The 15,735-nt window shown below is 33.2% G+C and overlaps 1 protein-coding gene across 3 annotated transcripts in view; it reads right to left on the bottom strand.

Moving 5' to 3' along the window:
- Positions 1 to 1,375, bottom strand: part of LOC110023874 (BCL-6 corepressor-like protein 1) — a 32,632-nt gene extending 31,257 nt beyond the window's left edge. For 2 of the 3 annotated variants that reach the window (XM_020723525.1, XM_020723516.1), the window contains exon 1: positions 1,201 to 1,375. The gene's annotated coding sequence lies outside the window, so the exon portion shown is untranslated. The remainder of the gene's footprint in view (positions 1 to 1,200) is intronic. The other variant, XM_020723507.1, reaches the window with a different exon arrangement.
- Between the last annotated feature and the right edge of the window lie 14,360 nt (positions 1,376 to 15,735).

Consider the following 15,735-nt stretch of genomic DNA (forward strand, 5'->3'; position numbering starts at 1 on the left):
GTGGGCCCGCCGGTTCGTTGAGGAACCGGCGAGGGAGGTTAGAGACATTGTGAGTTCGTGGAGTTCAGGTTTAGGCGTCACGATTTTGGCGCCGCATATATATATTTATTGTGTCAGGAAAATATCTTTCTATTGATTTATTAAGAAAGTTTGTATATATATGTATACATATACATATATTGTGTATATATATATATATATATATATATATATTGTCTCTCTCTCTCTCTCTCTCTCTCTCTCTCATACGTATATATACATATGTATGTATGTATGTAGGTATGTGTGTGTGTGTGTGTGTGTGTGTGTGCATGCATGCATGCATGTATGCATGTATGGATGTATGCAAGTGCGTACATGTACGTAGAGATAATACATGTGTATGTATGTGTATATATGTACATATCTACAAATAGATGTACACATCCACATATAGATGTACATGTCTATAGCGTTCGATTAGAAAATCATCAATTAATATAATAATAAAAACAAGTAGTTGAATAGTAAAAATCCTATTTGAGCAAACAGACTGAAATCCTAAAATAACTAACTAAATAGTTCATCAGGATTTAACCAAATTTAACGACTTTAATGCCAAACAATTTTCAAGATTTAATTGCCTCGAGATTTACTGAGTACGGACTTAAAGAATTTTCTAAATCCTACTAGCACCCGAACAAATCCTTAACTTCTACCTCTCCTAACATTTACTGAATGCGTACAGTAGGAGAAAAAATGGGATTTAAAAAAGGTTGCATGATTAGCAGCTCAAATAACTGTTTTGCAGAAATTTGCATAAATAATGCCTATATCGTGACTAAATCTTACGGCCAAACAACCCCTGAGCTACTTCAGCAAAAATTTTAATAACTGTTAGGACAACAAAGATCGGAGGAAAGCGGCGAGAAAAAAGTGGAGGCACCATCATCGAGAAGGAAACCCTAACGAAAGTGACAAGAACCGGACGAACGTCCAAGACCTACAAGCAACTCAAAGAAATGACTTGGCGAGATAAAGTTACAAGATGTAGATAAATCGGCAAAGATCAGCTATCGACAGCATCAAAAGCTTTTGCAGCAAATCGTCCTAGTACAAGATAGAGCAAAATCTACGGAATAACTGAAAGGGGGCAATTTCTTGGTAAGGTTTGAACCATTTAGATGCAGTGAATGGTTTTGTATGAAAAATAAAATGTACCTGGAGAGCTCGATCCGAGATTGTGCAAAAAGGGAGATGAGGAAGAGGAGTGCGGACAATAAAGCCCTAGGAGGGAGGGAACCGAAAAGCTCACCAAGCAACTCTGGTCATAAAAAGATCGGAAATAGTGGTCGTATGTGCGGCCTGGCCCCTCCGGACTCACTTGCCCCTCATGGCCCCTCTAGATCCTAAACCCATTATATTTGAATAGAGCTTCAAATCTAAATTTAACTCAAAATTGGCCCAAATTTGACTTTATTTCAACTTGAATCTAATTCAATGAATGTTATGAATTCGATTAAACGTGTTACTTGAGTCAGTCTGGGGTTATCTGATTTGAAGGTGAGTCAAGTTTGGGTCAAACGTTTTAACATATTTCATAATCGAGTCAGGCACAACTCATGCATTTTCAAGTCGACCGGGTCGTACTCAAATGAGGCTTGCTAACCCGAATAGCACCCATGTTGACTTAGGACTAGATTACTATGAATATTAATCATATCATAAAATATTAATATGATATTGTGGTCTCTAAAAAATTGCTCCCAACATTCGTGCATGAACAAGTGAATAAAATTGTTACTTTATCAGGAAGATTAAAATAGTGACGATGCACTCATAAGTTATTTTATCCTCATGCAGAGATGTAGTGTTTTGACATTAATTCCTAAAATGATAATTAATATGTTTCAATTAAATATGTTAGATTCCAAAACAACAAAATTAAAACCTAACCTTGAATTTCTATCTTCCTTTCTCTCCTTGAAATTCAAATTCAAATCTATGTAGTTTACAATCACTTGGTGCTCATTCTTGATATATGTCAATAATTAATATGATCTACCACAAACATTCAACTTAAATTAAAAAATTTTAAATTATAATCTCACTTATCCTAGAACTTTATTCTTCATTCTTGGTATATGTCAATAATTAATATAATTTACCACAAACATTCAACTTAAATTAAAAAAATTTAAATTATAATCTCACTTATCCTAGAACTTTATTCTTCTACTGCCATGTGCTCTCCTCATTTTAACCAAATATCCTTCTGCTTATACTATCTAGCATTGAATCATAAATTAACGCTTCATATATTTATTTAAATAAGTTAATTAAAATTAAATTCTAACCTTACAAAATTAGCTCAATTTGACTACCCCTACCCCACACACATTCAGCCTCATCTTATCCTTTATGTTTTTAATTATGCAGCAAAAAGCCACACATGACTCCAGTCTTCTCCCTGGATTTATTTCTTCTGCGAAAACTATCACAGCCATGACTGCTCGAACTTCCTTCTCTTCTCAATCGCATGAAAAAATGCACGCAGGTTTGCATGCTCCTTTCCCTTATGTTTGAACCTGCATAGGAGGTGTTTGATTCTCTCTTTCTATGGTGTCGTATTTTGCATGTGGCATTAGCCTTCTTCACCACCTTGACATGCACACAACGCTTCTCCTTCTTCTTCCCTTACTTCTTTCTGCTCACTCTCTATCACTCCCTCATTATCACCTTAGTATCTCTCACTCACTTCTTTTTATTCCTTTGAAATTACTTGTTTTAAATGGAGGCTCATATCTCATAGAAATGAAACTATCATGGTAATTTCTTATTTAAACTAACATAAAAATTAAATTAAATTTTCTTTTTTTATACATTTATTATGATTTTTCTTCTTCTAAAATTTGTTCGCAAAATTTATGAATTTTACACAAATTAATCATTATTTTGATAAATCATGAAATATCCAATAATATTTAAGAAAGTCAAATTCTTATTAAGCGATAACAAATGATAATATGTTGAATCCAACATATGAGATTACATAATTCAACTCCTATAACATCTGAAACATAATAACATAACTACAACAACACCACATCCTAAATAGGATAGCATAAATAATACAACATTCAACTTTTAAAATAAAAGCAAATAAGGATACTCAACACAAGATAACTATCATAACACCCATATGATAAATCACTCGTCAAACTTTATTAGCATCTACATCAGTAACGATAAGTTCTTCAAGTTTCTAATGAGTTAAAGAATGGAACATTGGTCAAATGTGTTATGTCTTGGTTGTCCCCTATAAGTTACTAAACCATATCCTATTATCTTATGTCGACCACTTCTAAAATTAGATCCCTCCTAAGAACCATTCTGGGTTGAATCCCTTTTGGAGTTAGCATTTGATTTGGATCTTTAAGCAAAATTAAGGCAATTCCTTGTATGAAGTGTGGATTGCCATCATAAATAATGTATCTTATTACTATATAAGCATTCACAATGGTTTACTAGCTCTATAGCGTTATTGCTAGCCTAACTGTTAACTCCATCAATATATGATTTTATTTTATACCCATTATATCCTCCAGAATGAATTGTTGGTACCACTTCTTCCAAGCTCCTCATCTTTTACAAATCCCCATGCTTCTCAATAAAATGAAAAATCAATTTCCACTTATCTGGCCCTCTCCACTAGTATTGAATAATCTTCAATTCAAAGTGGTATTAATGGTTGTCTGATTGAATCATTTAATTTAGAAAGAAACATGTAATTTATTTTTACTATACAATAGATATTTGTAGTGGTGCATACCTCGATAGTGTAGTGAACTATACTTCATACTACATAACTGACTTCTCTATCTATACCAACTTGATAAACTTACCCAGCATCTGCGTCAATATAGGCAGGGGCATGAACCAATCTTTAAATAGTTCAATAAAATCTTTTCAATCGACCGACCCATTCAATATATCTCCCAGCCCATCCCGATATTTCTTTTGTCACCATTTTTTAGCTTTTCATATGAAACAAATGCAACTAAAGGCACCTTCCTCTCATCCAAGCAACACATATGATCTAAAATTTTATTTATTCACAATAACCAATTTTCAGCTTATATTGATCCTTCAAATCCCTTAAAAGACAGTGGCCACAAATCCTGAAACATCTTCAATATTTATATATGGCAAGTGTACTGCCGTTTACATTTGACTATGATCTAGAGTCCTGGATAAGTTGAGTCACAACTGCCATCATCTGAGCCATTATGTTAATGTTCACAGTGACATTTGGTAATTTCTCTCTAACCACTTTAGCACCCTCACTCTCCTTGCGAGTATATATATATTTAAGATAAGATAATATTATATGATTAGAGTTAATGCTAGTCAGATCACTTAAATTAATAAGATTTAAATTCACAAATATCCTAATGGCCCTTTTATTTAGATTAATGTTACTTAATCTAAATAATTTACTATAATACAATTTTTTTGTCAAAACTCGGTCAGTGAGCTTGGAATCTCAAAGGCTTAAAAGGACGATTGGACGATGACATTGATTTTTTTTGTCACTAACAGGTTGTAATCTAAATAAATTGAAATTTCCATTAAAGAAAGTAATTTAACTTAATAAAACAAAAGTTTACTTCTCTATTTTTTGACCTCTCTTTCGGTACACATTTTCTCTTCTATACTCATATTCTCATCCTACAAAATAATATAATGAATTATTTAAGATAATTCAATGAAATAGTCACACATCTAAACTACAGTGCTCAAAAATAAAATGTAATATATATGATAGTCTTATTTAATATATTCTAAAAAATTATATAATAATTTTAATCAAATTTTCATGATATTTTCTCATGAAAAAAATCAAGAATTCTTTTTCTGCATCATATTTTGCTTTATTTTGTAATATTTAATCCTTTAACTTCGGTGTACTTCATACTCTCTTGACTTTCAAGTTTATCTCAATCTAACACACCCCTGATTGATACATATCTTGTTAGTACAGTGACACACAATGCATGTATCTTATTGTCTGGGGTGAAATGGGGCTTATTCACCCCTTATACTCTTCAATTGGCACAACTATTAGTGTTTAAACTTTCTTAATTAATTGAGGTGATAGTAAAATATATACATGCGCAGGTGCATTGGTTTCCCTAATCAATATGAAAAGAGGGTGCACTCCTCTTGTCATGCACATACAAACATTCATGTACACAATATTTTTATTATTTAATTCTTAGTAGCACACATAATTTTTTTATAAGAAAATTTGTATTTATACACCAAAAAAATAAATGTAGCTCTACTAGAATTTAAATATCATGTAATATTCTGATATACACACCTCTACTAGATTTTAAAAGTAATGTAATAATATAACATCTTCTTAGAAAAACTAATATACAAACATTCAACATGTGTATTTTATGTTTGATAATATGAAGAATCTGTTGTAGTTTAAATCACATGGGTATATAGTATAAATGAATTTAAGGATACATTTGTGAATTAAAAAATTTATTGAATTTTATAAATAGAATCACTCACCTTGAGCCTTTTACATCTCTACTCTTTCAGTTATAACTCTTTCAATTGAACACCTATAGTATAAGAAATGTTGATATTAATAAATTTATCTCACACTACTTAGTTATGCTTCAGTTAATAAAAGTTGATATTCAATTTCATCATTTTAATTAAGATTTCAATTCTTAAATTTTAAGTATACTCAATTCAATTAACACTAATTCTGAATAACATTAATTTAAATAAATTGCTTTTGGTAGTTAGTCCCTAAACTTGATTTTCTATTATCAACTCTTCTCATTTTCAACCTGAATATTTTATCTATGATTTCTAACATTAATAAGTAAAATAATAATAATATATTTCAATTAAATATGTTAGATTCCAAACCAACAAAATTAAAACCTAACCTTGAATTTCTATCTTCCTTTCTCTCCTTGAAATTCAAATTCAAATCTATGTAGTTTACAATCACTTGGTCTTCATTCTTGGTATATGTCAATAATTAATATAATTTACCACAAACATTCAACTTAAATTAAAAAAATTTAAATTATAATCTCACTTATCCTAGAACTTTATTCTTCTACTGCCATGTGCTCTCCTCATTTTAACCAAATATCCTTCTGCTTATACTATCTAGCATTAAATCATAAATTAACGCTTCATATATTTATTTAAATAAGTTAATTAAAATTAAATTCTAACCTTACAAAATTAGCTCAATTTGACTACCCCTACCCCACACACATTCAGCCTCATCTTATCCTTTATGTTTTTAATTATGCAGCAAAAAGCCACACATGACTCCAGTCTTCTCCCTGGATTTATTTCTTCTGCGAAAACTATCACAGCCATGACTGCTCGAACTTCCTTCTCTTCTCAATCGCATGAAAAAATGCACGCAGGTTTGCATGCTCCTTTCCCTTATGTTTGAACCTGCATAGGAGGTGTTTGATTCTCTCTTTCTATGGTGTCGTATTTTGCATGTGGCATTAGCCTTCTTCACCACCTTGACATGCACACAACGCTTCTCCTTCTTCTTCCCTTACTTCTTTCTGCTCACTCTCTATCACTCCCTCATTATCACCTTAGTATCTCTCACTCACTTCTTTTTATTCCTTTGAAATTACTTGTTTTAAATGGAGGCTCATATCTCATAGAAATGAAACTATCATGGTAATTTCTTATTTAAACTAACATAAAAATTAAATTAAATTTTCTTTTTTTATACATTTATTATGATTTTTCTTCTTCTAAAATTTGTTCGCAAAATTTATGAATTTTACACAAATTAATCATTATTTTGATGAATCATGAAATATCCAATAATATTTAAGAAAGTCAAATTCTTATTAAGTGATAGCAAATGATAATATGTTGAATCCAACATATGAGATTACATAATTCAACTCCTAAAACATCTGAAACATAATAACATAACTACAACAACACCACATCCTAAATAGGATAGCATAAATAATACAACATTCAACTTTTAAAATAAAAGCAAATAAGGATACTCAACACAAAATAACTATCATAACACCCATATGATAAATCACTCATCAAACTTTATTAGCATCTACATCAGTAACGATAAGTTATTCAAGTTTCTAATGAGTTAAAGAATGGAACATTGGTCAAATGTGTTATGCCTTGGTTGTTCCCTATAAGTTACTAAACCATATCCTATTATCTTATGTCGACCACTTCTAAAATTAGATCCCTCCTAAGAACCATTTTGGGTTGAATCCCTTTTGGAGTTAGCATTTGATTTGGATCTTTAAGCAAAATTAAGGCAATTCCTTGTATGAAGTGTGGATTGCCATCATAAATAATGTATCTTATTACTATATAAGCATTCACAATGGTTTACTAGCTCTATAGCGTTATTGCTAGCCTAACTGTTAACTCCATCAATATATGATTTTATTTTATACCCATTATATCCTCCAGAATGAATTGCTGGTACCACTTCTTTTAAAAAACAAAGCGTGTAAAACCAATATAATAAGTACGCAAAAAAATAAATAAATATCAAATCCAACCTAAATGACTGAACCAACCAATCAAATAACAAACAAATCAACTATACTATTATATTAAAAATAACAATAAATAATAACTCATACTCCACAATCCATGAGTCCATAGCCAAATAATCAAGGGCCTGAAATAAATAAAGTAAAGCATGAATCAACCTTTTATGTATTTATTCTACAAATCCACAAAAAGTTTTTCTTTTTCTAGTAACTCTTGCAATAAAAAAGGATATTTCAAAATTAGTAATAAGAAAAATAAAGAAACGTGTTCCAAGAATTTTAAGAGATGAGATATTATCATAAGAGTTTTCACGCGTAGAACATCTGATTCACTTAAAGACAAAAGTAAGTGAATTGACTATTTTATAGATGTTAAACTCAAATAATCATTTAAAACTCTACTGTCAATATTAGATTTAAATTATGATACAACCATTATTTTGGAATTACTAAGATATCTTTAGTCATTTTGGACAATAATAATAACTGAGAGTACTCAACTTCTTTCACTCAAGAATATTAAATTGATAAGGTTGGTTATAAACAAACCCTCTTCAAAATAGATATGTGAATCAGATTGAAAAGGTTTAAGAAACCCAAATGACATAAAAGAATAGGTAAAGGCAAACATACAATTTAATTATTGTGAAAAGTTGTGTTACATAGCAGATGTGAAGATCACTATATCCTATTGAATTAGAACATACACCATCAACTATGAATTGGTTAAATATTTTCTTAATATTATATTTAATTTCTTGATTTTTTATTGTAATTTAAATTATGGTAGTATATTAGGAATTGTAAATTTGATTAACTTCATTTTCAGAAAAGGGTATAACATAAATATCATAGACAGAAGCATTTGCACTCACCCCAAGATTTATCAAATTTAATTTTCATTGTAAAAAAATTAATTTTTTTCTATACTCATATGATGACGTAGATTCATCTATTAATAGCTTCTTAACATACATAATAGTTGAGAAAAAAATGTTTGAAGTGAGGTAATAAGATCAATGAATAATTTTTGCCACATTGATATAATTTATAATAAAATTATGATTTTTTCACACTAATGGAAAACACTTGTAATTGCTCTCAAGCCACATAATGATTGGACACATTTGGTTAAACAAATGTAGATTCAAACATTAAATACGTTGAGTCCCACCCTAATTGCCTAAGGTTGTACCAAACTCATGTAGTCTCATTGGTAACTTTTTCATATATTTAGCAAACTCTCTAATTTGATGTATTACTTCATGAATCTCTTTTAAATCATCTTGAATCATAATATTTAATTTGTGTGGACAACATATAACACAAAAGAAATGTTATTGAAAATGCAACTTCTCTCTTGACTGAAAATTAGTTTTTAGTGAGTTAGTTATGATATTATCATTGCAAGAATCATCTAAGATGAAAGTGGAAACCTTATCTTGATGATTAAATCAAACAAGCAAACATATGTAAAATCACAAGTGTATGTATCACTATGAGGTGGTTCCAACTCAATAAAATTTAAGCCATGTTTTTGTAAATTTTAAATTTGATCAATATAATAAATAATTAGACACATGCATCTCATCGTTTGAGTAAAAATCTAACACATAAGCTAATAAAATCTTATACATCCTTGAGATATGTTTTCAATTTGCATTTCTTGAACTCATTCACTTTTATGCAATCATTTTTAATTGTGTGCATAGAAACCCTACATAGTTTGGATTCAAGCTTTTCAATAACACGTTAAATCATATGTGCTTAATAATTATAAATGGATACTCATGCACAATAATTATCATACGTTTAAGTTCTCTAATTTGATGTTGATCATCATTCCCTGTATCACAAAATATAATGATCTAAATTTCTGCATTGATGCAGAAATTTAATAGATTTTATCTTTCATTGGATGAATTAATTATTTTCATACTCTTAGTTCTAATTTTTCACATTCTTTCACATATTTAAGGAGTTGTGAAGTACTATCAATTTTAGATTTAGGAAATTTTGTGCGAGAATATATGCATGACCAAAAATGAGTTTGAACTCCCATATTTTCGCTTTCATCTTTCTACCCTTCTTATTAGAAAATTTTTTTTATTTATTTCTAGTGTCAATAATCATTGTCTCTATGTGTTGTAAAATAAGATTCAAAATTTCCATTATTATATTCAACTTCAACCACTAATTTATTATAATATGACTTAATTTGAAAAATATCTACTATAGACATGGATGTGTATTATATAAAAATAGAAGTAAATAATGCACCTTCAAAAAATCAATCAATATGTTACTAAAAATCAAGCAACGTGTAGCAATAAAGAAATCCATATTACTAAAGTGATTATGTAAATGCAACAAATTCAAGAGGATTAAGCAAAGGCAACAACTTCTCTTTCTTATAAAGCTAAGAGTAAGAATGTACGATACATGTAACAAAGACAACAAATTTTTTTTCTTGATTCTTATAAAAGATATAGTGTGAATGCATGATATCAACATTAATCAAATTTCATTTCTGAAATACAAGTATATTTGAATAGGTAGAATATCATATTCTAAACCAAACAAGAATGTGTTTGCTTAAAAATAAATTTTTCTATGCCCTCATAAATATTGATTGAAATAAGATCAATCATAGATATCCTCATCCCATTAGTTTAACATGTACATAAATAAGGAAGAAATAAAAAAAAATCTTCTCTCATGATATCATCTATGAAATTATTCAAAAAAACTTAACAAAAGCTAGCCATCATGTTTCAAATAAAATAAAATAAAACATCTCATTAAGATAATAAGATTATAATTTATTAGATCATATAAAGCTAAATGTCAAAGTTTAATGGTCCACAAAAGACGTTAAAGGTATAACTATGAAGTTTAATAGAAACTCCAAGCAAATATATTATTAAATCATGCCAAAATAAATAACCATATGTCAATAACCTACAGATATATCAAAGATATAATTTTGGTGAACCTCAATATAAACCTTACGATAATAAGAACATATAATCATGCAAAAATCCAGAGCCAAAGCTCAATAACCGATAGATGTATTTAAGATATAACAAGTGGGGTTCAATATAAACCTCAAGATAATAGGAAGAACATCAACTAAAGCAAAATCGAGAGCCAAAGCTCAAATAGCCTATAGATGAAATTAGTACAATATAAAATAATAAGAAGATCAAAATCTCATAGCATTCCAAAGCTCAAAGCCAAAGCTTAATAACTCACAATATTTTCATAAAGCACACAACTATACAAGAGAAATGAGTTTGGAGTTGTGTTGTTTCAATGTAGAACCACAGTGCCATAAGGAGTTTTACTGGCGTCACAGCTTTGCTTTTCACGCCTAGTTTAAATTGCATTTATCGTGAATGATACCACATGTAATGACTCATTTACATGACATTAATTGACTAGCTTGAGAATTTTGATAGCACCGCGGTGTTGATTGCTTGTGCAGTTATGCTAAATGAGTCACATTAATGGTTAACCAAATTTCTAATTTTACATAAATGGTGTTAACTACATTTGACCAAGCCTAGTCTCAATGTTGATGCTTCAAGTAATGATGACATAGTGCTATAAAAAATAATTATCAATCCTAGAAAGCGTTGCAATGCAAGACCTAGCAATAAAGTCAACACACCTAATCCCAAGGGTAGAGGTTGATTGGATTAATGTCATGATGACTGTTGATGCAACATTCACCACATCAGTGACACAATGTTTGCCTGTGCTCATGATAAAAGATGGTCCTCATCTGACGTATATCCCCTTGATGTGGACTGGCATATATCTTGCATCTATCGTGGCACTAACAACACAAATGGCTTTGTTGGCATCCATTTTTTGATGCAAAATACGAGAACCCTCTTTGAGTGACTCGAGACCGTAATGAGGGACGTATGCGGCCCACTGTGATTTAAGAAGCCCTTAGGAACTTTAAGCAAACACTACAGACACTATAATTGAGGTCATCACCATCATAACCGCCCTTCGAGTCAATCATTGTAAAATTGACGTCACTTTCAGTATTTTTTCACGTCGACACTCGTTCCTATGATACAAAGATGTACCTTGTCGACATAGACATCCTCATGATGCAGGCCATATATGGTATTACCCCACATTGCGTTCATACCACAAGCCTAAGGTTTGGATGGAGGGATTTCACGTTGTTACTATACTTACTCGGTGACATGCATGTGGAGCATCTTCTAAAGCTCTTAGGACACATTTACGACCCTTACGGAGGTCCAAGGATCATGACTTACTCATACGCGATCCTCCGGGTGTCACACAATGCCCGAACCACTTTGGTGAGCTTTTTCGGAAGCCTAAGTTATGAGGGGTCTGGCGTGAATTCAGGTGTGGCCACACTCAGCCCATGTTGTGATCATGCCTAAATTTGGCGTGGTCATGACAATGCCTCTCAAACAGCCCGAAAGTCCTACTTTTGGGGTGGTCACGGTGTGATCACACTTAAAGATGGTGTGACCACATACAAAGACTTCAACTTTTGTGGAAGTGACCACACCCAAATTGCAAGAGGTGCCCAGGTCCTTAACCTGCGTGACCATGCAATCAAGATAAAGAGTTAGCGTAATTATGTCGGATCTCTGGCTTGGCCATGTTGTCACCCGATTTGTGATGATTTCTGTAGTGGCTTAACCATGCCCAAGCCCAACATGACCATGCCAGTTCAACCTGTTTCACAAATTTTGCCCTTTGGTCCTCAAATTTTTTATTGACAAAGTAGCCATGATCGGTGGTTTATGACATATTGCATGGTTCTTCACCCAAATATAGTATAGAGAGTGACATAGGATCATTCCAAATTAGGAAAGCGGCTTGAGACCATATGTTTACTCTCTACAATAAAAGAAACCACGGGGGAAGGGCCATTTTCATCCATCAGTTGCCTTTATTGAAGAGGAACTAAGGAGGAGCAAGGGATAACTTGGGAAGGAGCTTTCAAGTTGATTCTTCATCTTCCTTAAGGAGAAGCCAAGAGAAGCCATTTTATTTCTTCTTCATTTTCTTTCTTCTTCTTCATCTTTTCCTTTATAGTCTTTTTTCTCCTCTCCGGTGACTCCACGCTAGTTGAGCTTAGAAGAGTTTCTTCCTAGCTCTGGAGAAGGAGAACTCTGGTGATCTTGTCATCCACTCTCTCTAACGGGGAAAGCTTCTTCACTTCTTTGGAGAAGGAGATACTCGAACGAGCCCTACATTCACTCCTACAAGGAGAGTTTTCTCATCACTTGGAGAAAGAAATCCAACCATTCTCTCCCCCATAACAAGGAGAGCTTCTTCCTCTGAGGGCAGCATCTGGGCGTGGACAAGCCCAGAGAATGCTTCGATCAACCATCATGCAAGTGAAATCCCTTAATCTCTCGTTCTTTTCATTTCTAGAGCCCCCAGGTATGGATGCTAGAGGAGCTCGGTTGGGATTTCTGTGTGCTTAGAGGAAATCCCATAAGATTACGTGTTTTGCGTCCCCCCTAGGAATCCAATGAGTGAAACATATCCTTTTGTCTTTCTAGCCCAAAATCCGAAAGTCATGGCCCATTGAGGCTCGGGGCACTGATATCGTGGGGCCTATCGACCCTCTGTCCTCTTAGAGAATATTTTGTTCTTGCACTCATCGACTACTTCTCTAAGTGGGCAAAAGGCATCCCCCTGAGGGAGGTCAAGGTCAAAAATGTGCTGCTTTTTATTAAAAAATAGTATAATGTATTGATTTGGTGTGTTGCGTCGTATCATTTCTAATAACCGACTTACTTTCAAAAATACCAAGATAAATCAATTTGCTCAACACCACAAGATTGACTGTTGTTGCTCCACTATATATTATCTCAGAGCTAATGGCTTAGTCGAAGTTTTCAATAAGACTTTGATGAACCTCATGAAAAAGTTCGTTCATGCTAGCGAGAAGGATTGGCATGAGAAGCTTTCAGAGGCCTTGTGGGCGTATCATATGACATACCGAACTCCCATTGGCTTTACCCCATACGCATTAACATTTGGGTCCGAAGCACTCATTCCCTTGGAAGTCGAACTGCCATCGTTACGAGTTGCTCTAAGCAACAATGTCAATAGTGACGACAATATCAAACTCAGGTTGGGAGAACTTGATAGCCTCGAGGGACTTAGGTTGTAGGCCCAACAAAACCTCAAGCTATATCACACCTGAATGGTCCAAGCTCACAATAAAATGATGAGACCAAGGACCTTCAGGGCTGGAGACTTGGCGCTAGTTCTACGTTGTCCTATTTTGTCTCATCGTCAAAGGCAGGACAAGTTCGAACCCACGTAGGAAGGACCGTTCGTGACCGACAAAGTCTACAAAGAAGGTGCTTACTTGCTGATTGATGTAGACATATCTCATCCAATGCCTCTATCAATGGGAGATACATGAAAATATACTATGCTTAGATTCTTTTTATTTTTGATGAACTCATTGTACTTTAAAAAATTGATGTTCAAAGCTAATTTACTTTGCAATACAATTTGTGAGTAATAAAAAAAATGTATTTTTTATGTCTCTTTGCCACAAAAAGTTGTTGTACACCTGCAAAAGTTTGTTTAAATTACATAATAGTTGTGTGCAAGAGAAGCCTTGCACTTCTCTTGACTATATTTCTAGTTTGCATTTCAGATAAGTTGGAGGTCCTCTAGGGCGGCCTATACTCAGTTCTGCCGATAATCAATATGAGAAAAGCCATGCTTTTCTCTTATCATTCCTCTGAGCAACCCACATTGCGTAGGGTCTGGAATCGGAATACCTACTCGTGTGAGTATGGTAGATATGTATGTCCCATTCATTGCACATGAATATGGTATATATGCTTGTCCCGCTCGTCATAAATCAGCGGGGTGAATGTTCTTTTATGAACACAGCTTAGCTCAAAAGCTGAACATTGTTAGGTAGACAATTATGGTAGTTTAGCCCTTTTTTGACACTTCCCAAGCTCTAATTGATATGCCATGTCTAGGGTAGTTAGATATAAAGCGGCGCCGCGTACTCAGATTAGTTGGTTGGACATCTGATTGTCAGTTGTAAGCCCACTATGGTTTGGGATTTGATTTCACCCGAGTGTAGGGTGTGGTACTTGAATTATAGGCGCATGAGGGATGACTGGGGCTTGTATCATAGCCTCTGACTTAGAGTGTCTTATATATATATATGAAGTGCTCCAAATCTTGATATTTTTGGATGATGAAATTTGACTCTTCTAAGAATAGGGAAACAACTGATACACCGCCAACAATTTTTCACCTTCTATCACGAATCTCGAGGCAATTTTTATCAATACACATTCAAACTTTAATTAAGAGTCATACAAAGCTCAGTTTTCATCAAACTTACAGTCAAATTGACCGTCTCGACAGGAAGAACTCTATGTTACTAAAATTAGTCCAATCTAAGTCAAATCAAGTCATTAAACCACTCTTAGAAGTTTTCAAACATATTTAGAAGATTAAATGAATATCGAATTTAGCAAGCATATAGTCGAATTGAGCGTCTCGACAAGATGAACCCAAAGAGTCCAAGATTGCTTAATTTCAACATCGCTCAGGCACTCAAATGCCCATTAAACACCGTCTGATTGAAGGAAGCTCTCTGGATCGTCTTATCAAAATGATTTATATTTTTGTATTAATTGCACTCAGAATACTATAAATAGATCCCACCCCTCTCATGGGGAGGGGGGCTTCAGGCTTGAGAGAGAAATTAAATCTTTGTGAAGAAGTTGAAGTCCAACACCACCTTGTCACAGTTGATCATCGCCGGCCGCCGTCAACCACCGTCGGCCATCGATCACCGTCGCGCCCATCACCCACCACCTTTCGGCCTCCACTGTTTGCCATCGACCGCCACTCACTACCGATAATAAGTTCATTCGTGCACTGACATTGTAACTCCGAAAAGTGTTCAAAACTTTCCCGCTTGTGGGTTGAGGGATTGTACATGTAATACACAGTTTATAGTTTATTTCTTCTGCTGGGCTAGACCCTGTGATTTTATTCCCTTTCCAGGTTTTCCACGTGAAAATTTATGGTACCATTTTTGGTTGTTTTCTTTTATGTGAGTGTGTGCTGAATTCTCGTGCAA

The sequence above is a fragment of the Phalaenopsis equestris genome, unplaced genomic scaffold, assembly GCF_001263595.1.
Source record: "Phalaenopsis equestris unplaced genomic scaffold, ASM126359v1 Scaffold000002, whole genome shotgun sequence".
Lineage (NCBI taxonomy): Eukaryota > Viridiplantae > Streptophyta > Magnoliopsida > Asparagales > Orchidaceae > Phalaenopsis > Phalaenopsis equestris.